Raw genomic sequence first — 24,295 nt, 5'->3', positions numbered from 1 at the left:
AATTACTTTTAATTAAAAAGGGAAAAGTAAAACTTTGTGAGATTAAGCTAGTGAATACAACTTTAACCAAGTGCTGCAAGTCATGCCTATTATTAGTATTAAACATTGTGTCTCTGACCCATTCTCTTATTTCCTTCCCCTACCTCCACCTGCTTGCAAAGTGTTCACACTCTCCTGTAAATTCTAGCGGCCACCAACCCAGGGGCAGTGTGCCTCCTAATGTGATGAAGCCTTGATGCAAGTCTCCAGGCAGAGGTTCTGATTCAGTGGGTCTGGGTGAGGCCTGAGAACTCACATTGAAGAGAGGCACCATCGAGGTCCTGATGTAGGTGATCCACAGACCAGAGATGGACATCTCAGCACAAAATAGTTGATGATTGCCTCCAAGCCTTCTACAAAGTTTTGCCTGCATGCTTCTAGAACGTGCTTCTTGCTACATGTTAAATTTAACAAGTGCCTTTCTGCAACGTGGCAGAAATTCTCATCTGCCTGGAAAACTTCCTGCTTGTCTTCAGAACCACCCCTGCCTTTAAGCCCCCCTATAGCAGGCCCTCTGAAGCCCTCCTTGGTTACCTTTATGGCCGTCCATTTCTTTGGAATTCTGGGAGTTAATCATCAGTTGAAGAAGATCCACTTGGTTCTAGCAGTAGAAAGAGAAATCTCAATGACAGAAAGTCACTTGTGAAGTCAGAACTGGCTGGTACTTTACCTCTTCCCTGAAAACATGGCCCCTTCAAGTCCAGAGTCTGAGTGGGGTCATCAGTGAACAAAAATATTCAGCTGCAAATCTGGGAGAGCAGGATGTTTCCCTGAGAGGAATCCAGCCATCCTGTCCAACTGCTTTTCTGTTACTGCCTCCTCTGATTCTTGGTCTCTCTGGCTTTTGAACACAGCTTCTTGCTCATCGAGGTGCCTGCACCTTTCCCATCCTGTCTCATGCTCAGGATGAAGTCCTGATTGTAATCCTTTTAATTTTCTCCAGCCTTACTGCTTAATGAAGAGCCACACAGATTAACGTGTGGCTTTGCAGTGTTCACCGGTAGCTTTTGTGTGAGCGTCGTAAAGTGCCCCACCCTCCCTGAAGTCTACACAACCTACAGTGCCATCCTGGGAACCCAGCCCTGTCTCCTGGCCTGCAGACATCAATCTGCTGGTGTCCAGGCCTCATGAAGGAAAGCTGTGTTAGCCGGCCTGCAGCCTCAATGTCCAGTGAAGATTCCTGGCCATGTCCACATCATGACAGGGTCAATTTAACATGCTATGCTCCACTAGGTAGCCTGATATGACTTCCATTAGAAAATGTGTAAAATAACAGGGTTGGAAGTGACTGAAGTGATTCTTTGCCAATCTAAGATTTGGGGGAATTATGAGAATAGTACAATGATCTTGAAATGTTAATTTTTATCCTTTGACAATTTATTGAAGGAAAGTGCTGAAGTTTTCATCTCTACGATATTCATTCAGTGATATGCTGTCAAGTGTATATTAAATTTAAAATGTGTCTCTGACTCATTTTCTCATGTCCTTCCCCAAATCTATCTTCTTCATTCCCACCAAATTGGTATAACTCTCCAATCCTAAACCCTGGAGTTCTCTAGCAACCTTAAGACTATGTGAGAAGTACACAAACCAAAAGTATACAGTTGAACACATTATCAAAAAGTGAGCACCCCCATGTAACTGCCACCAGATTTGACTGTTTGTATATCTTTGAGGCGACTTTCCTTAATCCTTTTTACAGATTTTGTGAAAAAATCAGTAATATTTTTTGGAAACAGACTGATACCGATTACTTCAAATATAGGGATAAGGAATGGAAACAGAACTGTAGGGAAAAAGGAAAGCACAGTGAAAATGTAAAATTTACCTGAAACAATTACAATTTTATTCACCCATGGAAGATTAAAATTACCAGACTTTTCACCTGGGAGCCATTCCCTCCATGACTTTTGCTCAGACTTCCAAGCCAATGGCTGAGCAGGGGCAAGCCCACCCGCAGCAGAAGGAAACTTAAAGATGAGAGCAGAGACTAATGAGATGGAGAATAGAAGGTAATAGAGAAGAGCAATGAAACCAAAAGCTGATTCTTTTAGAAGACCTTCAGCTACATCACCCATGACAAAACGACAGAAGATTCTCATTAGTAACATTAGAAATGAAAGAGGGGAGATTATTACTGACCAAAAATAAAAATAAAAAGGGGTATAAAGGAATACTATGATCAGTTTTACCCCCATAAATTAGATAACTTAGAGGAATGAAAAATTCCTTAGAAAGATAGGAAGTATAGAAATGGACTCAAAAAGAAATAGACCATCTGAATAGAAATTTAAATACTGAGTTAGTAATCAAGAAACTACCCACACAAGAGGTCAGCTCCAGATGGTTTCAATGGTGAATTCTATCAAATATTTAATAACAGCAAACTTTTCACAAATGCTTCCAAAGGGAACACTTCCAAACTCAATCTTTGAGGCCAGTATGACCCTAACACTAAAACCAGACAAAGCTTTCACAAGAAAAGGCAGCTACAGACCAACATATCTCACGAACATGGATGCACAAGTCATCACAAAAACTAGCAAACTGAGTCTAGCAACATATAAAAGGAATTATATACCATAACCAAGGGGAGTTTACCCCAGGAATTCAAAGTTATGTAATACACCATATCAATAGAATAAAAACAAAAATCTCACAACCATCTCAACAGATGCAGAAGAAGCCTTTGACAAAATTGAAGATCCTTATGTGATAAAAACAAACATCAAACTAGGAATAGAAGTGAATTTACTCAATCTTGTGAAGGATTCCTATGAAACACCCACCATACTTTATCATGAAAGACTGCATGCTTTCCATTAAATTTAGAAACAAGACTAGAATATCTCTCTTAACACTTCCAGTCAACATTGTACTAGAGGCTCTAGATAGAGGAATTTGGGGAGAAAAAAGCATTCATATTGGAAATGAAGAAGTGAGACTGTATTATCAGATACTGTGATCTTATATATAGAAAATCCTAAGGTACCAACTAAAATCTGTTAGAAGTAATAAAGAAGTTCAGCAGTGTTTCAGGATACCAGATCCAAATACAAAATAAATTGTGTTTATACTGCAATAAATTGTCCAAAAGAAAAATTAAGAAAATAACTCAACTTAAATAAGATAAAAAGAATTGAATACCTAGGAATAATTTTAGCTAAAGAAGTGCAGAACTTATACTCTGAAAGCTGAGTTCACAAAAATATTAACACACACACACATACATACATACTGTCTTTTCTTTATCCATTCACCTGTTGAAGGACACTTAGGTTGCAAAACCTTTTAATTGTTTTGTAAATGAATTTATGTGGTATGTGAATTATATCCCAGTAAAGCTGCTTGGAAAAAATGAGAGACAGGGAAGACAGAGTGAGAAAGGAAGGGAAGGAGGATGGAAGGAACAGAAACATAGTATCCACATACTTATGCTGAGAAAGAGTGGATCAAGGAAATCAAATCTCAAGAGCTTCTTGGCATTTTCCACGAAGGGATCTTGTGGGTTGTTAAGGAAATCAATGTTCACTCCAAATGATGTGCTAGTAATCACATCCATGCTGTAGGCCCCAAAGATGCTGAGGAGAGAGAGAAACACATGGAAGTTAAAGCCAGCACCTCTTTATTCTGCATACCCAGCACAGGCACCAGGAAGAGCATGTAACTTCATAACCAGGGATGACAGGGAGACACACACTCTCAGAGGCACCTGCTGGGCCAGCTGAGGTGTCTATGCTGCCATCACACTCACTCCTGGGGTGCTCTTGAGGTGCCAGTGATACGTGTTGGCCCTGTGCTGTGGGTACGGGGGCACTGAGATCAGAGACCCACCTCTGAGCTCAAGGAGCTTGGCCACAGAGGGACGGAGACCCGCAATCACACAAAATGCAGTCACGTGTTTTGAGTGCAGGCCACGGGAGGTGTGTGAGCCTGTGCTTGATGAGGACAAAGGGAGGAGTAATGAACTCTTCCTGGGTGTCAAGGAAGGTGACACTGAGCTGAGTCTTACGTCACCGCAGCAGCTACGCTCAGCTGACTCCTCTTCAGCACACACAGACCAGCAACACCCTGTTCTCACTTGCCGGCAACGTCCTCCCACCTTGTCTGCACCCCTGATAAGTCTCCTGGGAGACCCACTCTTCCTCAGCTACCGTGATCTGAGGGTGCCCTGAGGGCAGACTTGCGTCTGTAAATGTAGAACTGAGAAAGCTTTTCTTTAAAATAATAATGTTAAATCACTAGGATTCTGATTCTGGGATCCCATAACAGCGATCGTATGTCCCAGTTGTCCCAGGACAGCCCAGGGTACACCTGTTTCTGAGTAATTAAATATCTGGGCTTAGACTGTAACCTTATGGTTACCTTACCCATAGCCTGTAGAAGCCCTCCTCTGTTTAGAGACTGAAGGAAAGAGATGTAGGGGTAAGGGTCAGTATGTAGTATTTTGCTGGTATTCTCAGCAAATGGTGAAGGGATTTAGGTTCTTCCAAGTTCCCCATTGTAACTTTCCTGCCCCTCCCAGTGCCCACCAGTAAGCACCAGGTGCCTTCCCCTCCCACCATTCCACAGACTCTCTACTCACAACTTTGGTCTGATCATGTCTCTTCATGCTAAGCTATGTATTTTTGTCTTCCAGAATATCCAAGGCCAACAGTAGCATATAAAGTGAATTACCCAAGTGCACAGGAGCAGAGCCTTTCTCTGCTGGCTGCCCCACCTGTTGGTCACTCCCTGGTGACCCACTGGAGTTCTACCCCCACACACCCACTTCTGCTCTGGCACTAGGGTAACTCCTCTGCGGGAGTGTCAGCTCCGTGGCAGCAGCGGGAAGGCCTCAGGGCAGAGCTCAGAACCCCAGCAGCTGCCTTCCCCCTTACTCTTTCATGGTGATGGGCTTGCTCTTCTCTGCCTCCTTCCTCAGGTTCCTCACCAGCACATCTCCATACTGGCCAATGACGGGGAACATCTAGACAGAAAATAAGACGCCCTCAAAATAAATGCCAAGGTATGTACTAGAAGGACATGGCATTCACAAGCATGGAGCAGGAAGTCACAATTTCTAACAAACCTTACCATGTCTCTTCTAACACATAAAGACAAAATAACTTTTCTAGAAAGCTGTAATTAAGCAGACTGCCTTTTGGAAATGGACTGTCATATTTTGCACCTGTCCTCAGATGCAAAAGTTAGTGTACATTACTAATTAGAAGTTCTCTTGTTTTCTTACATCCTTGAGTTTTCAACTGGTGAAAGTTGGGGACAGCAATGCTCGTATTCTCTTCCATTCTTCATCCTCAGACATGGAGACCGCAGTTTTCATAAATCCCACTGGAGCAAGTTTCTAGAGTCAAAAGCAAAGGAAATTTAGACCAACAGTTGGGGAGGTCTCTAGTGTTGTGTAATATTTGCTAGATGGGCACCAAATATCCAACAAATATTTAGTGAGGGTCTACTTAGTAGCAGGCCTTATGCTAGATGGTCAATCAATATTTATCCCATAAGGCCTAGCTCCTATGCAGGTTCAGGAGACATCCACGCATCTGATGCAGTTTCCAGGTTTATGTTGCAATCATCTTTTATGTGCACTTGACCCATGTGGAAGGAAAAGTATTCTTCCATGGGAATAGAGTATAAAGAACCAGTATATTCTCCTGGGCTCTGCAGAGTAGAATTGGATTTGAGACCGACAGCCAGGTAGCCTGGTGAACTATCTGCCCCAGACCCGTTCTATGTTTACATGTATCTACATCGTGAACAACTCAAAAAATGGATGTCTTGATATAGTGATTAAAAAATATATTAATACTTAAAAACTAGAAATCTATTTGATATTTTGAAGAAGTGTTGCAATTACCTGGAATCTTCTTCCTCTGCATTTTTCACGCAAGGGGAGAAGGGAAAAGAGAGATGCAATTCTGTTTCTCACCTTGCAACTGGCTTATCCAACCAACATGCTTGATACTTTCCTCTATCTTCCAAAATTATATTTTGTTTTAAAATAGGTATCTCCACCACCCTTTTATGATAAACACTCACAAACTAGGGGGAGAGAGAAACTTCTTCAACTTGATATCAAGTGCACATTATAGAGCCAACATCTTACTTAATGATGGAAGAGTGAGTGACATCACCAAGATGGCAGAAGGGCCTCCAGGCCCAAAAATACAACAGCAATGAGCTATCAACAACAAAAAATTGGCCCAAGAGAGTTCAGGTACCCATTTAGAAAATTCAGTAAATATTAGAGTGTAAAACTGAGAATAACTGCAGCAAGGTTTTTGTTTTGCCTGCACCACCTCATGCTCTGCTCAGTGCCAAGAGGGAGCTCCCCAGCCTGACAGTGGTCCCCTTGATGGGAGAGGACAGCAGGTGAGTCCCCAGGTTCTCCAGCCTTTCAGGGCACTGCACAAATGACCCACTTTGGTGCCACCGCACCCAAAGGGTGACATAGCTGAGCCATCTAGAGACAGCTAGTAAGAAAGGAGGGACAGGACTACCAGCATCAGCCATGCAGCTGGAGGGACTGTGGTTCTGTATATTGTCCTCTGCAAAAGATCTCAGAAACCTTTGCTGATGAGGAAAACAACAGCTAGCACGGCCACTGCAGACTCTGTACTGATTTTGCTGCCTTATCCCAAGAGTTATATATTGGACATATGCCTGCAGTCAGGGCCCATAGATGAGACTCATATGTGGTCAGCACCCACCTGGCTACCACCTCTGCATGCCCCAGTCCCTTAGCACTGAGCCTGGAAGTGCTGCTGAGGACCCTCACAGCCCTGGCAGCCACTGTGGACCCTCCACACCCTTTGCTGCAAAGGATCACAAATTGCTCATATTGTGAACCTCAGCTGCCTAAACCAAACATGCTCTCCCAGAATGGGAGCACCACACACACACTGACACTTGCCATCCCACCCCGCTAGACTGAGGGCCACAGCACACTCCTACACACCCCAACCTGCAAGAGAAGGTTTTTCCTTACTGAAATTAGTTCATAAAGTCTGGAAGAGCTAACTGCTTCTTCAAAAGCATAGACACCATTGCAAGACTACAGGGATCATGAAGAATCAGGAAAACATGACACTACCAAAGGAACAGAATGTACTTACAATAACTGACCCTGAAGAAATGGAAATCAACAAATTGATTCACAAATAACTCAAAATAATTGCTCTCAGGAGGTCATAAAAGCTACAAGAAAAACAGAAAAAATGATTTAACAAAATTAGAAAAGAATTTAAAAAACAGTGAGTTCAACAAGGAGACATAAAACAGAAAAACAAAGAAAGTTTGAAGCTAAAGAATGCAACATAATTACAAAAGAAGACTCAATCAAGCAGAAGAATCAGTGAACTCAAAGACAGGGCATTTGTAATTATCCAGGAAATAGTAGAAAAAACATGAAAAGAAATGAAGAAAGCCTACATGACTTATGGGATACCACCAAGTGAAACAATATTCATGTTATTAGAGTCCTAGAAAAAGAAAGGAGCAAAATGCTTATTTAGAGAAATAATGGATGAAAACTTCTCAACCCTTGGTGAATATATGGATTTCATAATACCTGCAGCTCAATGATCCCCAATGAGGTTGAATCCAAGAATTCATGAAAATGCATTATAATAAAAATGTCAAAAATCATAGAAGAATAGAGTGTCTTGAAAGCAGCATGAGAAAAGGAGACTGTCATATACAACACAATGCTCATAAGGCTATAAGTGGATTTTTCAACAGGAACCTTGAAATCCAGGAGATAGTAGGATTCAAAATGCTCAAGGGAAAAACTGCTAATTAAGTATACTTGACATGGAGAAGTGAGTTTTTATAAGTGAAAGAGAGAGATAATGACATTTCCAGAGAAACAAAAGTAGAAAGGGTTCATCACAACCAGAACTGCCTTACCATAACTGCTAAAGGGAGGTCTTCACACTGAAAATAAGGGACACTAACTAATAACATGAAATCATTTGAAAGGATAAAACTTACTGGTAAATGTAAATATGTAGTCAAATCAGAATACAATAGTATTGTAATTGTTCTGTGTAAATCACATATAGCTCTAATGTAAAGTTTAAGAGATAAGAATTAAAAACAGCTACAGCTAAAATAATTTGTTAGTGGATACACCATAAAAACATGCAAATTGTGACATCAAATATATAAAATGGGTGTTCAGCAGTAAAAGCATTGAGCTTTTAGATGAGAACAGCATAAAATAGGTAGCTTAAAATAGACTGCTACATCTCTACATGTTTTATGTAAGCCTCATGGTAACCACAAAGCAAAAATGTATCTTAGATACAGAAAAAAGAAACAGTAAGGACTCATAGTATACCACTATAAAAAACCATGAAGTCACAAGAAAGAAAGGAAGAAGGAACAAAGGGTCTATGAAATACTTGGATTAACAAAGTGTCAATGGTAAATCCTTACTATGAATAATTATTTTATGTGTAGTTGGACAGAATAATGGACAAAGGAAATATATATATATATATATATATATATATATATATATATATATATACACACACACACAAACACACACACACATACGTTAAATGGATTATTGTTCATACTTAAGGGAATCCTGCCATTTCCCACAACATGGAAGAACCTGGAGAACAACATGCTAAGTGAATTAAGCCAGACACAGAAGAGTAAATAACACTTTGTCTCACTTATATGTAGAATTGAAAAAATGAAGTTAAGGTTATAGGAACAGAGAGTAGAATAGTAGATATGTTCTAGGCAGAGTGGGTAGGGGTGATAGTGATCAAAGGCTACAAATTTGCAAATACACAATGAATAAGTTCTAGAGAGCTAATGTATACATGGTGACCTTAGTCAAACTGTGTTGTGTACTAGACATGTGCTGATAGTAGATCTAAAGCGTAGTATGAGAAAAAGAAATAAAAGGCACACAGCTGGAGAGAGAAAAAAACAAGTGCCTCCATTTGCAGGTGACATGACTGTCAATATTGAAAAACTCAAATAGAAGAAGAAAACCTCTAGAACTAATAAATGAGCTCAGCATGGTTGTAGCAAACAAGGCCAACACACAAAAATCAAGCGCATTTCTATATAATAACACATTAGAAACAATGTCATTTACAATCACCCCAAAGAAAATGAAATACTTCAGGTATAAAGTTAATGAAATATGTATGGGATATCTATATCAAAAACTACAAAATATGGGTGAAAGGATTCCAAGAAACAGTTAATACATGGAAAGTTACACAATGTTCATGGAATGAAAGACTTGACCTGGGAAAGATAAAGGGTTTCCCTAAATTGCTTTATAGGTTTAAATTAATTCCTATCCAAAGCTCAACAACTATTTTGTAAACATACATTAGCTTATTCTAAATTTGAAAGGAAAGGGAAAGGACCTAGAATAGCTAAAACAGTCATGAAAGAAAGTGGAAGGTATCACTCTACATGAGTTTAAGACTCACCATAAACTGACAGTAATCAAGATTGGGGGTATTGGAGGTTGGAGAATTACATCGATCAATGAATAGAACAGAGAATGAGAAATGGACCCACACAAATAGGCCTGACTCATTTTTGACAATGGTGCAAAAGCAATGGAGGAAGAATAGCCTTTTCACAATGTGTGGGGAGCAATTTGACATCACAAGGAAAAAAATGAACCTTGTCCTAAGCCTCACCCTTTATAAAAAAATTAACACAAAATGTATTGTAGACTTAAATATAAAACACAAAACTATATAACTTTTAGAAAAAATAATTGGAGAAAATCTTTGGATCTAGGACTAGGTGAAGAGGTTTCAGACTTGACACCAAATTCAGAACCCACAAAAGGAAAAATCAACAGATGAGCCTTATCAAAATAAAGAAGTTTCTTCTGCTGAAGATCCTGATAAGAGGAAGAGATAGGTGAACACAATGACTATAAAAGAATAGTAGGAGGGAGCCTGTTAGTGGTGGAAGAGTTCTGTCATTTGGTTGTGGTGGGAGTTACACTAATTGACATAAATGTAAAGTTTAATAGAGCTACTTTTGGTTCAGAAAAAGATGGCCGTGTGTGAAGTGAGACAGAAACTTCCTCCCAAAATCACATATAACTTGAAAATACAGCAAATACAACTAATTCTGAAAGAGTGCCCCGAAGCCTACAAAACAGATTACTTACATCTGGGGAAAAGAGAAGACCTCACAGAAAAGGGTAAAGGCACAAAGCCACAATCCAGCAGGACCCAAGCCCTTCCCCCACCTCAGCCCACAGGCAGGAGGAAGAGAAAAGGATCAGGGTGGGAGGAGAAGCCCAGGACTGCTAAACACCGAGCCCTGGAGATGTGCTTAAGGAGCACAAACCCACATTACATGGTGCTCTGGAGATCTGAGGAGTTGGAAAGCAAATACAGGCAGAAAACCTAGAGAGACTGAGAGTACAGTTGCTTGTGAAGAACAGATATGCACAACTGGCCCCTCTGGGACAAAAGAAAGGCGGGCACTTTGAAAGATTTCCCAACAGCAAGAGGGGTGCTAAAGGGGCAAAGAGTACACAGAGCTTGTTGCTCAGGAGAAAAGACATGTGGACAGAATTGTCTGGATATAGTCAGCCCAGTAGGTTGGGAACACTCAGGAGCTTCAGATGCACCATCCCGTGGCTGGCAACGTGATTCCAAGATGCCCCACTGCTGTACGCAGCCTGAACCTCCTTCCGGCAGGACCGGTTCATACACTTGCTGCCCCACCATCATGCCAGGCCAACAGGAGGAAGGAGCTCTACCCACGGCAGCTATAGGGACATAACACAGAGGCTCCTCCCTGTATGCACAGACTACTGGACCTGGCAGTGGAGGCAGGCATTACAGCCAGGAAGCAGGAAAGAGCTCTTTACTCGTGGCAGGCACTGGTGCTGCTGCCTGCGACCCTGCCAATGCTCTAGGTGCTCGGCAGCTCCAGAGTGTAGAGCTTCTGGACACTAGAGGGTGCCATGTACACAAAGTTATTATTCCATAGGAATCACTAAAAAATGGAATTGCAAAAAAAATTTGTCCAAACAAAAATTCAGGAAAGGATGCCAGAAAGAAGACTAAGTGAAACTGAAATCACCAGTCTTCTTGATAAAGATTTCAAACTAAAAACTATAAACATGATCATGGAGCTACAGAAAAATATTCAAGATGTCAAGGAGAACTTCAAAAAAGAGAGAGAAACTTTGAAAAATACTGTATCTGAAATGAAACAGACAATGAAGGGATTTAAAAGTAGATTAGATGAGGTAGAGGAGATGGTAAATGAAATAGAAATTAGAGAACAGGAAAACAAGCAGAGGCACAGAGAGAAATAAGGATCCTTAGGAATGAAAGAATAATAAGAGAACTGTGCAGCCAATTTAAATGGAACAATATTCACATAGGGGTACCAGAAGAAGAGAGAGAAAAAGGGATAGAAAGTCTTTTTGAGGAAATAATTGCTGAAAACATCCCAGAGTTCAAGCAATACATGGAGACAAATGAAAATAACAACTCACAGCCCAAAACCTGTGGGATGCAGCGAAGAGAGTTCTTAGAAGAAAGTATATTGCAGTACATGCTTATGTCAAGAAAGAAAAATTCCAAATGAACAGTCTAAACTCACAATGAAACTAGGAAAAGAATAACAAAGGAGGCCCAAAGTCAGTAGAAGGATGAACATAATAAAGGTCAGAGCAGAAATAAACAAAATTGAGAAGAATAAAACAATAGAAAGAATCAATGAAACTAGGAGCTGGTTCTTCAAGAAAATAAACAAAATAGATAAACCCCTAGCCAGACTTATAAAGAAAAATGTTTCATAGAGCAATGCACACACACAGACACACACTCAGATGAGTGCACATAACACTGTGAAAATCTGATTCGCTCTGTGGATAACACTGATGTCAGATTTCCTGCTTTGATATTGTACTACAGCTATACAGACATTACCATCCGGGGGCACTGGATGAAGGGTACATGACATGGGACCACCCTGGACATTTTGGGGGCAACTTAATAAATAAAGAAAATTGTAAATTAAAAAGTGGGTGCCTACCCGCCGATTTGTAAAAACAGAATAACATTCCTTCACTAGTACAGCGTTGATCATGTCTGGATCCGTGATAGCCAACACAGCCTGTCGACCATCATAAAACCTGTGATGGGAAAAGAGCTGATGACATTTAACAAGCCGGTATCTGCAACTGGAGCCACACTAGAAGTCTGAAATTTCATCCTGATGTTACATAATTCATACTCTAGAAATCAAAGTTAGAAAGAACATTAGTTAACTCAAGGTGATGTGTACATGGGTATTTTCTATACCATTCTCCACAATATTTGTATGTTTAAAACATTTTCAGAAAGCAAATTAGGTTAGTAGATGATTGAAGGCAAGTAAAGTAAGACAAAAAATTACTGATGGAAAGACTACCCAACTCAACCATTAAAAATCATGATTTGAAAATACATCAAAAATATTAACACTATCTATAAAATAATATTAGATGAAAACTGTAGGCATACTGATCACAAATATGGAAAAATGTGTCTGCAAATGAAAAAACTTGGAATGCTTCAAAAGTGAGAGCAGGATTATGACTGGTTTTCTGCCCTATTTTCACAATTAGCTTACTTGTAGAATATGATTTTAACTATTAAAGACAGGTAATTCACAGAAGTAGGTTAGAAAAATTTGAACAAAAGGACAAAGCGGATAATGAAACACAGAGGAGCACATATAATTCACTTGTTCAATATTTTCTTCTCATCACATGTTTCTTCTCAAACCTGGGTCCCAGAGGGCCCTGAGCTCCATGTAGGAGGTGCCCCTTAGCGGCAGGGCAGGCTCACTGTGACCCACACACCACACAAAGGGACTCCTTGTATGTGACACATCCCAGTTCGGCCTGACCTCCTCGCTGTCAAAATGCCCATTACTGGGGATGGGCCCCTGGCACCAGGTTCAGTACGAACTTAATCACACTGTCCTCTGGTCCTTCTTCAAAATAACATTTAAATCCAAAATTTAAACAAAGAATTTTTAGCTTTTTTTTTTTTTTTTAGGATTTTGTCTTTTACTGAAAGGTGAATTATGTGGGAAAAGGGTCACAGAATGCATTCATGAGCACACATTAGAAGGTCTGAAATAATGCATTCTATGCAATCAAAGGGGACGTAGGGAAGGAAAATGTAGAGGAAGGAAGAGCGTGGCATGGGCAGGGAGGGTCGCTGCAGTCCCTGAGCTACCAACGTCTGGAGAGAAGCGATGCCCTGCCACCCTCCAGGCCTGATGCAGACCATAGACCTGGACGCCTGTGACAGATGGGAGCCCTCGTAGGACCAGCCCCCAAAAGCTTTCTGGCAAATGACCTCATCTCAAGAGGCTCTGCACTGATACTGGCCTCCACACCAATGGGGGCCTCAGCATAGCAAGTCTATGCGGTGGAAGTTTCCAGAATACTCACCCCCACATCTTTCCATAGGTTTTAAAATATTTGTTGTCAAAATCCCAAAAGCCCTGCAAGGAGAAATGAAATTATATTGTTTATGTGAATGGACTGAACCCTACCTCAAATCGGTTCATAAATGACTCAAAAGGCATGAAATCAAGCAAACTACCTTTCACTGGCAGTTAGAGGGAAGCCCTGTATGGCATGTTTGTACAGAGCATTCAGAGAAAACTACAACAGGGTGCCTCGTAGCAGTTCACTAATAAGCATGTGAGCTGGGGTCAGCCTGTCCAGTGCGTAGCATGAGCTCCAGGCAGCATTTCTCCTCCCCTGTCTGAGGGCAGAGAGGAGAAAATAGGGGAGAGACTTGAAAAGGAGAATTGAAAGTCACTCCTGAGTTTTCTCCCAGGATGGTGGGTACTGATCACTTACCATGTCTGTGGATACCAGGTAACTGCTTGTCTTTCTGACCTGTCTGTGCGTGTGTTGTCTCTAACATCTCCAAATTCTCTTGAGTTATCACCTCCATGGACACCTGAGGAGACTGAGCTGGGGGAGGCGGAGTGGCCTGATATCTTGCCAATAGGTTTCAGCCCCGGGCAAGTTCACTATGGATTCAGTGTGACCGAAGAAATGACAGTAGAATGTTATTGGGGTGAAAGGACATACCCAACTTTATTTCCATGGTGGCAGGTCAATTACAAAAATCCCATCCACTCAGAGCGAGTCTGCACACAGCAAGCCAGTCTCTGCCTCTGGGCCTCTCGGCCTGCACAGCCGTCCCAGGCTCTGTCCTCAGCACTGCCACCACTCCAGCCTCTGCTCTCCTGCAGCCTTGCAGTCGTGCCATCGTGTCACCCAGATCACTGGGCAGAGCTCTTTATATAGAGTCAACAGCAACATATTGCCCACGTGTGTAGTGACCTAGCCAACCAGGGTCAGGTGAGTCCTGGCCACAGGAACGTTCATATCCACACCTGAGTACTCCTCAGCAGCCTTTCCTTTGTCTCACGAGCCTCTCTAGAATTCTAGTGGAATTAGGAACTTAAAGACACCAGGGACCTCCTTTCCTCTAGAGGATTCAAATAAGACTCAGGCATGCTTACTGAGTAGAAAGTGAGTGAGTGGATGAATGGATGACCAGAGAACTCACTTTCCAGTTTCCAGCTCAACCCAGAGAAAGTGGGAAGGTGCCTCCACTGCAGGCAGGAATAAGGAAAGCACAGCACTGGCTCTCAGTTTTCACTTCTGGAATTAAAAAATGCCTCTTCCTCTCACTAAGTTTCAGCTGTGGTATTTGAGGTTTTAACTATACAAAGATGGTAACAGAAATGTGGATATTCAGATACCTCTACTAAGGAGCGGATCTGGGAAAAGTGGAAGGGAACTTACTGCTTTCTCACAGGGAAAAATGTGTGACTAGGAAAAAATACAGCACGTTTCTGGGATACTAGGCCTGGTTGGGGGAATTAGGATCTGAGAGACAAGACTGTGTCTGCAGGAAAGGAAATCGGAGGCAGAGGGCAGCCTGCTTGCAAAGCACTGCCTCTTGGCTTCCTGGACATGAGATGGTCTCTTCTGTCCAGGGTCCGGACCCGGGGTGAGGGGTCAGAGCAGGATTAGCCACAAAGGCTCCACCAAGATTCACAGTTCATGCATCACCATTCTGCTCAGTGAAACTTGAACAATTTCATCAAATCATACACTTTCTAGTGACTTTATCTAATGATTCTGTCTTTGTAACAGCTCATTCAGAGATCAAATATCTGAGTTTGGACAACCACCGTCCTGTCTCAGTTACCCCCACTGCCCACTCAGCCCACCCACACACGCTGCCTCCTTTGAAGGCCCAGAAAGAGGCAGAAAGCTCCTGTCCATCTCTCAAATCCCAAAGATGCCCTGGGGAGCAAAGAGTGGAGCACTGCCTTGGACACAAGCGCAGGCTCAGCAGTTGTGCGGGAACTCCGGCATGCACAGATGACCCCAGGATGGATCCTCGGGCTGACCAACAAACAGCAGGTGCACAGCTGTCCAGGAGGGGAGGAGAAACACTGCCTAGAGCTCATGCTATGCACTGCACAGTCTGAGTCCAGTTCACACACTTAGTGAACTGCTACGAGGGACCCTGTTGTGGTTTTCTCCGAATGCTCTGTACAAACGTGCCGTCCAGGGTATCTGCGCAGAGCAGAGACAAAATCATCTTCACGATGCTCACAAGGTGGAATATCAAGGCCTGTGCTGGGCGGCACCTGGCAATGCTGGGTGTCTGTACACACCGCTTTTCAGGAAAGTGTGACCTCAGAACTTCCTCCCGGGGACGGGCAATTTTACTGTTCAGCTAAACTGGGATTTGCGACCACAAGAAGCAAAGTGGGAACTCAAACACTCACTTTGCGGTAAGACAGGACAGTTCCAAAAAGAGGCAGCGGTGTTGGCCCAGGAATTCCCAGCTTCTTAAAAAGTCCATGCGAGTAGGTCCCATATCTATGAAGTGAATGAGAAGGCAGGTCACAGGGACTGTGGAGCAGCTGCCGGGGCTGCCGGGCACTGACTCGGAACGGGAGCCGGGAAGCTTGGGCCAAAGTGTGTGGGCCGGAAACACCAGCAGCCAGTCCAAGGGCAATGATGACGTTTGCTCATCATCTGCTTTCTTGGCTCCTTGGGGACCCCCACCGATTTAGTGGTGATTAGCCTATGGCAGCTGAAGACTTCATGTCAGAGTGTTCTTAAAATTCTGTAGACTGTAAACAGTGAGCTGGGTAATTCTTTCCTTTCTTGCCAGCTTCCCTCTTTTGAGGAGAGTAATGCTGTTGTTGGTACAAATGAAGAGCTCACAGTAAAGCCCGTCATCTTTCCTGTTTCCCTTGGGTAGGCATGAGGAGGGCATTGCCTACAGCTACTGGCTCTTGGCTGCACTGGCATCTTCTAAGGCTCCTGTGTTTGCTGCCTGGTGGTGACTGTACCTAGTGACAGTCGCACTGCCAAACACACCCCACACAGTGTGGATTGGCTGACAGCAGTGCTCAGGACTGCGTGGCCTAATTGGGGTGATTTACCATCTTCTCCCACTAGATGGCAGACGTATGTGCAGCTTCAACAGGTGTTATGGGAGTTGGACATGAAAAATATTTACAATATGGACCATCAGGATCTAGATGAGGAGTTGTTCACTGTGGGAATAGGAAATCTGGGGCTCCACACAGCTCTCCCAATCCGTCTTTGGGTCCCTAGTGGCTATTCTTTCCCTCGCTTAGGGCAACCCCTAAGTGAGGTTGCTTGTACTATAGCAGGTCTGGGAGAGGCAGAGCTGATGAGAGCAGGAAGGAGATACAGTCTGCTACTGAGAGAAAGCATTTAAAGGGCCCCATGAAGGTCTGGAGGACCCAGGTGTGAGTTGATTTGATAAAAGCAGGGGTAGTAAAAGAGAAACTAGATGGACAGCCCAATCAGATCTTGCTAGAGCTGTGGCGACAGTTTAAGCCAGAGCAGCAGTTCCAGCCCCTGAGGTCCAAGAAATGGAAGTTGGAGGCAAAGCCACACGTCTGGCCGGTGTATCTGCCGGCTTCCTGGGGGAGGGTGTGCAGACCCTGGCCTGACCCTGCTGGACGATGATTGGGTGTTTTGTTCTGACTGAGGGAAGGATCAAAGCACTCGCCTTCAGGGACTGGCTGCAGCCACTTGTTGAGTGATTTAGTAAATTCTTAGTCCCCAGTGAATTTGTTGTGTGTCCTGGCTCTGGTAGGCACAGGAGCTGAATAATCTCTGATTTATTGAGACTCCGAGTGGTTTCCTGGGACCCCCACTGATGTGAATGGTGGCAGGGGTGGGGCTGTCCTACTGGAACAAGCTCAAATGCCCTTGGAAACAGGGGATCTAATACTATGTATGATGTTATGCTCCCTTGTGATTCTCTTACAGATAACTGTGGCATTGCAAGAGGCTTTTGGTCCTGTAAGCTACTGGAGAGTGTTTACCACACACTTGGCACGAACTCTGAGGCCCTTTTGCCCTTTGGTATGAAAAGGCATCAGGGCGGCTGGGATGAAACGTGAGCATTTACCTCTGCCACTGCAGGACAGGCAGTCAAGGCTGTGACAGTCTTGAGTGAGGAAGACCCATCAAGACCCTTTGAGCTGCATGTCCATGTGACTGAAGATGGCTATGGCTGGGGCCTCTGGCAGTGGCTCGCAGGCCATTTGCCTTCAGCATCCCCAGGGAATGGTGAAGCAGACGACTTGGTCCATGACAGAAGACAATGTGGACTATAGCCCACTGGGAGACCTGCCCAACTTTTAGAGAAGTCAGCAGAGCCTTAGCAGATGTGCATTGTGACTGCATCTCACAGCCACGCCTTGGACATTTTGACACATGGACCAGTGATGGCTGGCCAATCTGACACCTTGGGGAGAAGGCTTGGAAACTGGTGTCCTGTGTGTTCCTGGAATAACTACAGAGTGGTCCTCCCAAATTCTGGTAGTGTACCCAAAATGGTAAGAGTATTTTACCAGGGAGTTTTGTCTTATCACTGTGGCCAGTGCATGTGGCTCCCGTAGCCCTTCATATCAACCCATGAGTAACTCCCACAGGAGAGGGGTGAAGGTCTGGTATGCTAAAGCAGGATGGGACCCAATTCCTGCCACTGTCTTATCACAGGACCACTCTCTTACATGCATCCTACCTGATGGACATTTGTCTCTGAAGATGCCATTAAAACATGTTCTTATTACCCTTATGGTAATTCTCTTCTACAGTTGTAGTTGACTGGGCATGCCCTCCAGCAACAGCTGCTGCCTGCTTCGCATGCCTGGAGACCCCTGCCGGTTCAGCTGCTGGCCTCCCGTGGACATGTGAGTTACGGACTCAGTCTGAGAAGGACTTTGAATGCAGCTGGCTCCACAGGCTTGAGGACTGTCATGGTTTTTGTTAGGCTGGAGGAAGGAAAAAGAAGGACATGCAAACAGAACAGAGAGATGCCATAGGGGGAGAAAAGACCAGACCCCAAGGTCCATGCCTTATATGGAAAGGGGACAGCTCTTCCTGAATTCCATCCTTCTAATGTGCCAACTAAGACCCGGATGTCAGCCTCCTCCCTCTTGGAAGGAAAAAAGTTTCTAGTTATCTATCATGTCACCTTTAGCCAATCAAACCTCTCCACGCCCCCTAGGATAACTTGCCCACTCCTCCCCCTCCTAATCCCTTATAAGCCCCCACCTCCCTGACCGGGTGTGACTTCTCCGGCCTGTAATGCCCAGGCCGTGGAACATCACCTGGGGGTGCACTCAAATAAACTACCTGGCCCTTTGTTGCCTCTCTTCGCCTGCTTATTTCGGCTAAAGTTTATCTTACATTTGGTGCCAAAACCCGGGAAGGAGTGTGAGTGCAGAGCCCCAACCGGCCACCGGTGGCCGCACCCCCTCCTTCCTTGACCCAGGACCTCAGCCTGCTCTCTGCTGCATGGACTATTTTCCGGTGAGTCCCTCAGTTTCCCCCGGTCTGTTTCCCTCCCTAACTGCATTTCACCTGGTCCGTTAGAAATCGTACATATGTCCAGGTGGCCCACCCTCTGCAGGCATCCGGCCCGCCCCTGGCCCTGTGGTGGGGGAGACGTCCCTCACCCAGGCTCCCAGGACGTCTCCCCTGATTTGGCGCTCTTGGGACGCTGGGCGCTCCTCTCAGGGGGATTAGTTGGGGAGTGGCGCAGACACGAGGAACCAGCCCTCAAAAGCAGAGGCTCAGACCCCACTGTGGTGTCTCATTTCTAATTTGGCTACTCTATATTTGTCCCGGGAAGTTTGCACATACAAGCTAGTCTTCCTTTGCTCTGAGGCCGGGCCTGAGTATCCCTTGGACATCAATCTCGCTGGCCCCCTGAGGGAACTTTCAATTTTAGTCTCCTCACCATCTTGATTAATTATTGCCACTGGAGCGGAGAGTAGAGTGAAATCTCATATGTGCAGGCTTTTTGGACTTTGCATTCCCATCCAGACCTTAATGTTTTCAATGACTCAGGTTCTCCTAGCCCTATCTCCAGTTAAAGATTGTCAGCCTCTTACTCTGCTCAGTCCTTCCTTTTCAGATCCACCAGAAGACCTCAGTCATCTGCCTCCCTCAGCTCGCGATCCCCTCCCCCTCTCTACACCACCATCTTTAAGTCCTTTGTCTTCACACATGTCGCCGCCATCTTAAAGTCCTGCATTCTCAACCATGCCACTGTCCTGCTCCTCTCCTCTTCCGGTGGCTGCACCACCCCCTCCCCCTCTCCTTCCGCCTTCACCGCCCTCTTCCCCCACCAGAACACGCCCCTCCTGCCCTCTGGTTCCAGAAGTCACAGACAAGAAGCTGAGGAGAGGGAAGGCAATTGCATATCAGTGACTCAAGTCTTCACATCGGTCTGTCTGTGTATATGTTTTTGTGTGGGAGGTGTTGCTGACTCTAGTCGTATCTCAGTTTGTACATTTGTGTGTCTAGGTGTATAGATGAAAAATATTTTATTTAAAAACAAGCACTTGTGAAAATTGGGCATCCTAAAACTTCCAAAAAATCTGATAAAAATGTTAAGCATTAATGCTAATTTGGATTTGGCTGAGGCGGGCATGTCCTTGTTGTTATCAGCTGCCTAAGTTTACCTAATGTCATTTCAGTTGATGTTATCTCTAAATATTTTAAGAATAAAATGCTTAAAGGCTTGGCTTTGTCTAATATTCAGTAAAGGTTTTGTAGGTAATCTAGCATAGTTGCTAAAAATAAGTAAACAAGCCTAGCAAATAAATATCTTAATAATAGTATTGTATTAATGTATAACAGTGTATATATATATATATATGCAAACAGCCTGAGAATTTTTGTAGTAACCAAAATTCTTAAAGTTTGTTAAGTTATATAGACATATTTTGTGCCTAATAAGAAATTGTGCTATAAAGCACATTTCCAAAAATGATATTATACGTTCATAGATGTATCAATCTGAAGAATGTTAGTATAACAGTTTACAGTAGCCTATTTTTCAGTGTTCACTGAAAGTTAAAGTAATAGTTTTAAGTTCTAATCAAAACTACATAAAGTGGTAAGGAAAACATTTCTGCATGCTAAAAAATATGTCTTTTAATAAAAGAAAGTAACTTTGTTCTAAAGTACAGCTGTTTATTTAGAAGGAGAAATCTAAATGTAAAAAGAAAGTTGTAAAAAGTTTGTAGAAGAATTTAATATGGTCATGCTATATAAAATTAAAGCAAATGAGTCTCAGTATTAAGTACACAGCAAAATTAGAATTTTGTTTTCAGTTAAAAGGACAAAGTTTTCTTAACTGGTAGTCTGCTCTTAACATTGAAAGATTGCAGAGAGTTCTTCTAATTGTTTTATCAAAGCAGTTTCTTATGCTTAAAGTCTCAGTGAGTTGTCGGAGTCTTTAAGAAAATGAGATCTTAATATTAAAAGGACTAAAAGCTAAACTTTGCTAACAACTGTGTAAAGTAAACATTCTTTATTTGCCTTTGAAGTACTTTGTTGTCATTCTAGTTAATTGGATAAGTATTGCTTCATGGCAACCTATAATCCTATTTAAGCAAGTGCCAAAAAAACTTTCTTCTGACAACTTCCCAAAACCAAATTCAAAAAGGTACTTTTACCTCTAGTTAACTCTGATATTTTCCAGAGGGCCCCTGGAACATGTCAGAAGAACTTTTTCTCATTGGAGAAAGTATTTGGCTAATTTAGCTTATTTATCTGATATATAATTACCTGCTTAATTACCTAGAAAGCACTGTCAAAAAGAGGAATGCTAAACTTTATTACTAAATGTTTTGTGTTACAAAAATATCAGAATTTCCTTATGTCAACTGTCTTACAGTAAGCTCTCATCAAATCTTTAACCATTGTTATTTGTAAGTCTTTTATTATTTATAGTCACTGTTTTATTACTCTTAAGCTAGTAAAGAACTATATTTCAGCAGAACAGGTATTCGTTATATAGGATTAAGTAAACTAAGGAAGATGATTTTGTGGCTTCTTGTTTCAAATGTTGATAAAGTGTTTTAAGCTTTTTCTCTTAAGCTGACAACAGTTTAGTAAATAACTGCCTTTATAAGCAGAATTGAAACTTTATCTTTCTCTCTACCTGATCCCTCCAGAATTTAAAAACTCTCAGTGACTATTTTTATATTTCATGGCAGTATGTTTATTTGCACAAGTTCAATAAGAATCTGCTTTCCTTATAAAAGGACCAATTAAAAACACTGGTTATATTACCAAGGCTTTGACTAGAACGTCATACCTGAGAGACACGTATGTAAACTCAGATATGAACAGACAGCTTTAAAGAACTAAGATTGACTTTATAAAGCCAACAAAGTCCCTTGGAAGAACTGGCCTAGTACCTTGCTTACAGAGTTCCCAGCAGCCTTACCAGGTAAGTAAAGAAGGTCACTGCCTGGCAGGTGCAGGAACCTCAAGAATGTCTTGAGAACCTCAGAGAAGAGAAGAATTCACCCAAATGTACAGGTACTGCAGGCACAACCTGAGGGAAAGTCTAGCTTGGCTTTCTGGCCTCAAGAAGCCTTTAAAAGTCCAATCAAAAATTCCTTATTAAAAGTTCCAGCAAAGCATATTTAAAAGAGCCTATGTAATCAATTGCTCTTCTTGCTGCACTTATGCAAATAATCAAGCCAACCATTATGTTCTTAATCTAGTTACTTCTAATAAAAATGAGGGTGATTTTAGAGAAAAGTATTGTTTCAATAATGCAGTCTTATCTATACTAAATCCCAATACTAGTCATTGAGATGTAAACTCAATCCAGAATTCCAGTCCCCCATAATGGCCTGGCTAATGCCCCTACTAGGCCCCTTAATAACAGTTTGTGGTTTACTCTTAGTAGCCCCTTGTGTCCCCAGGTTCCTCCAACAGCAGCTAACCCAGATGACCCGGGCTGCCACCAACCAGATGTTACTTCACCATCACTCACCTCTTCCCACTGAGCCCCCTCCTCCGGCCTAATACCAGCCTCAAACCCCCACAATGCCCATTGTCAGCCGGAAGGAGCCAGATCGAGTCGTCACCCATTATGACCAAAAGGCTGGAATGTTAGGCTGGAGGAAGGAAAAAGAAGGACATGCAAACAGAACAGAGAGATGCCATAGGGGAAAACAGACCAGACCCCAAAGTCCATGCCTTATATGGAAAGGGGACAGCTCTTCCTGAATTCCATCCTTATGTGCCAACTAAGACCCGGATGTCAGCCTCCTCCCTCTTGGAAGGAGAAAAGTTTCTAGTTATCTATCATGTCACCTTTAGCCAATCAAACCTCTCCACGCCCCCTAGGATAACTTGCCCACTCCTCCCCCTCCTAATCCCTTATAAGCCCCCACCTCCCTGACTGGGTGTGACTTCTCCAGCCTGGGTATTACAGGCCATGGAACATCACCTGGGGGTGCACTCAAATAAACTACCTGGCCCTTTGTTGCCTCTCTTCGCCTGCTTATTTCGGCTGAAATTTATCTTACAGGTTTATTATCTGTAACATAATTTTGTTATTTGTTCATTGTTAATCTGTTTACAGTGCCGTAGCTTTCTTTGCACTGGGCCATTGTGGAAGTTTGGAGGCACATAAATTGTGAGGTGAGAATCCTGGAGGGATGGACTGTGGGGAAAATGGAACATTTTGACCAGGATTCCCACTTGACCTTATTAGAGTTGTTTGTACATTTATGGGATATTCCGTGGCAGAGCTGCTGGTCAGTCATGGAATTTCTGGTCCAGGCTAGGGGTGGAAAGGAAGCACCCATTCTATCCTCTCTTCTGTTCCTGGTATGTAATCGGTCAGGCACCTCCCAGTCACTGGAGACCCAGCCGCAGAGTTGTGCCCAGCACAGTAGCATGGTTGAGCACAAGCTGGGAGAGAGAGACCTGAGCAGCTGGGGTTCTAGGTGAGGAGAAGCTGAGTTTGAGAGTAAACCCTTTCATCCCCCACATTTTGCCCTTGTCTTCCTTCGATCTAATTGAAATTCATAGAGAACTTGCCCCAGGCAGGGGACTCCCTCCTCCCAGAGCCTCACCCACCTTTGAGAGGAATTCCTCTGCTAGATGGTTTTCATTCATGCTTCTGTACTGTAACTAAGGGGAAAACATGTAAAATACAATATGCCTTTTGGGCTTGTGCCTTTGCAGGTTGCTAGCAGATTTCATGCTTGGGAAGTGGAAACCCTATACTGATGCTAACCCCCTAAGAGACAGGAGGGAAAAGGAAAAACAAAGGGAAACAAGTTCAAGATTTCTACTGTATTCTAGGAGCTCTGACAGGGGCACATTACAGGGACGGGGAACCAATTGTCAGGAGAGGCTTGAGGGATGAGCCAGTCTAAAGAGAAGGTGGAGCAGTCCCCAGCCCCCTCGAACTCTGGCTGCACCAGGCGTCCTGTGTGAGTGATGGCTGGAGGGGAGCAGGGCCACCCAAGTGACACAGGGGCCATCCCCTCTACATGTCTCCTGCAGCTGACACAGAACCCAGAAGGCCAACGTCAGGGGACTAAATCAAGCCTCATCCTCCTGCTCCCAGGATCCCCAGAGCCTGGGAAGTGGGTGAGGAGCCTGCTACTCAGTGGCCAGTTGTCTATACCTGTCTCTGCTGCAATCTGGTGCACTAGTCTAGGCCCACCCTGGTAGTGCATGAGATCATCCCCAGGAGCATTAATGTCCCCAAGCCCTCCTAGCCTCGGAAATTGGGAGGTGAGGGTGGGGACTGCTCCTTGAGCAGATCAATAATATGGGTTTGTAGAAACCAAGGTGCAAGCATCTTCCCTTTCACTAACT

At 43.3% G+C, this 24,295-nt stretch overlaps 1 long non-coding RNA gene and 1 pseudogene across 2 annotated transcripts in view; one reads left to right on the top strand and one right to left on the bottom strand.

Annotated features, from left to right (window-relative positions):
• The window catches only part of LOC130679181 (uncharacterized), a 33,540-nt gene extending 13,360 nt beyond the window's left edge, over nt 1-20,180 (top strand). The window contains exons 1-2 of one of the 2 annotated variants that reach the window (XR_008992246.1): nt 4,945-5,047; nt 17,411-20,180. This is a non-coding gene — a long non-coding RNA (uncharacterized LOC130679181). Of the gene's footprint in view, nt 1-4,944; nt 5,048-17,410 lie in introns of those variants that run through there. The other variant, XR_008992245.1, reaches the window with a different exon arrangement.
• The window catches only part of LOC118931441 (cytochrome P450 3A12-like), a 56,168-nt pseudogene that overhangs the window by 31,536 nt on the left and 337 nt on the right, over nt 1-24,295 (bottom strand).

The sequence above is a fragment of the Manis pentadactyla genome, chromosome 10 (assembly GCF_030020395.1).
Source record: "Manis pentadactyla isolate mManPen7 chromosome 10, mManPen7.hap1, whole genome shotgun sequence".
NCBI classification, from domain to species: Eukaryota; Metazoa; Chordata; class Mammalia; order Pholidota; family Manidae; genus Manis; species Manis pentadactyla.
The sequence above is the reverse complement of the archived record's forward strand: the minus strand, read 5'-3'. Positions and strand labels throughout refer to the sequence as shown.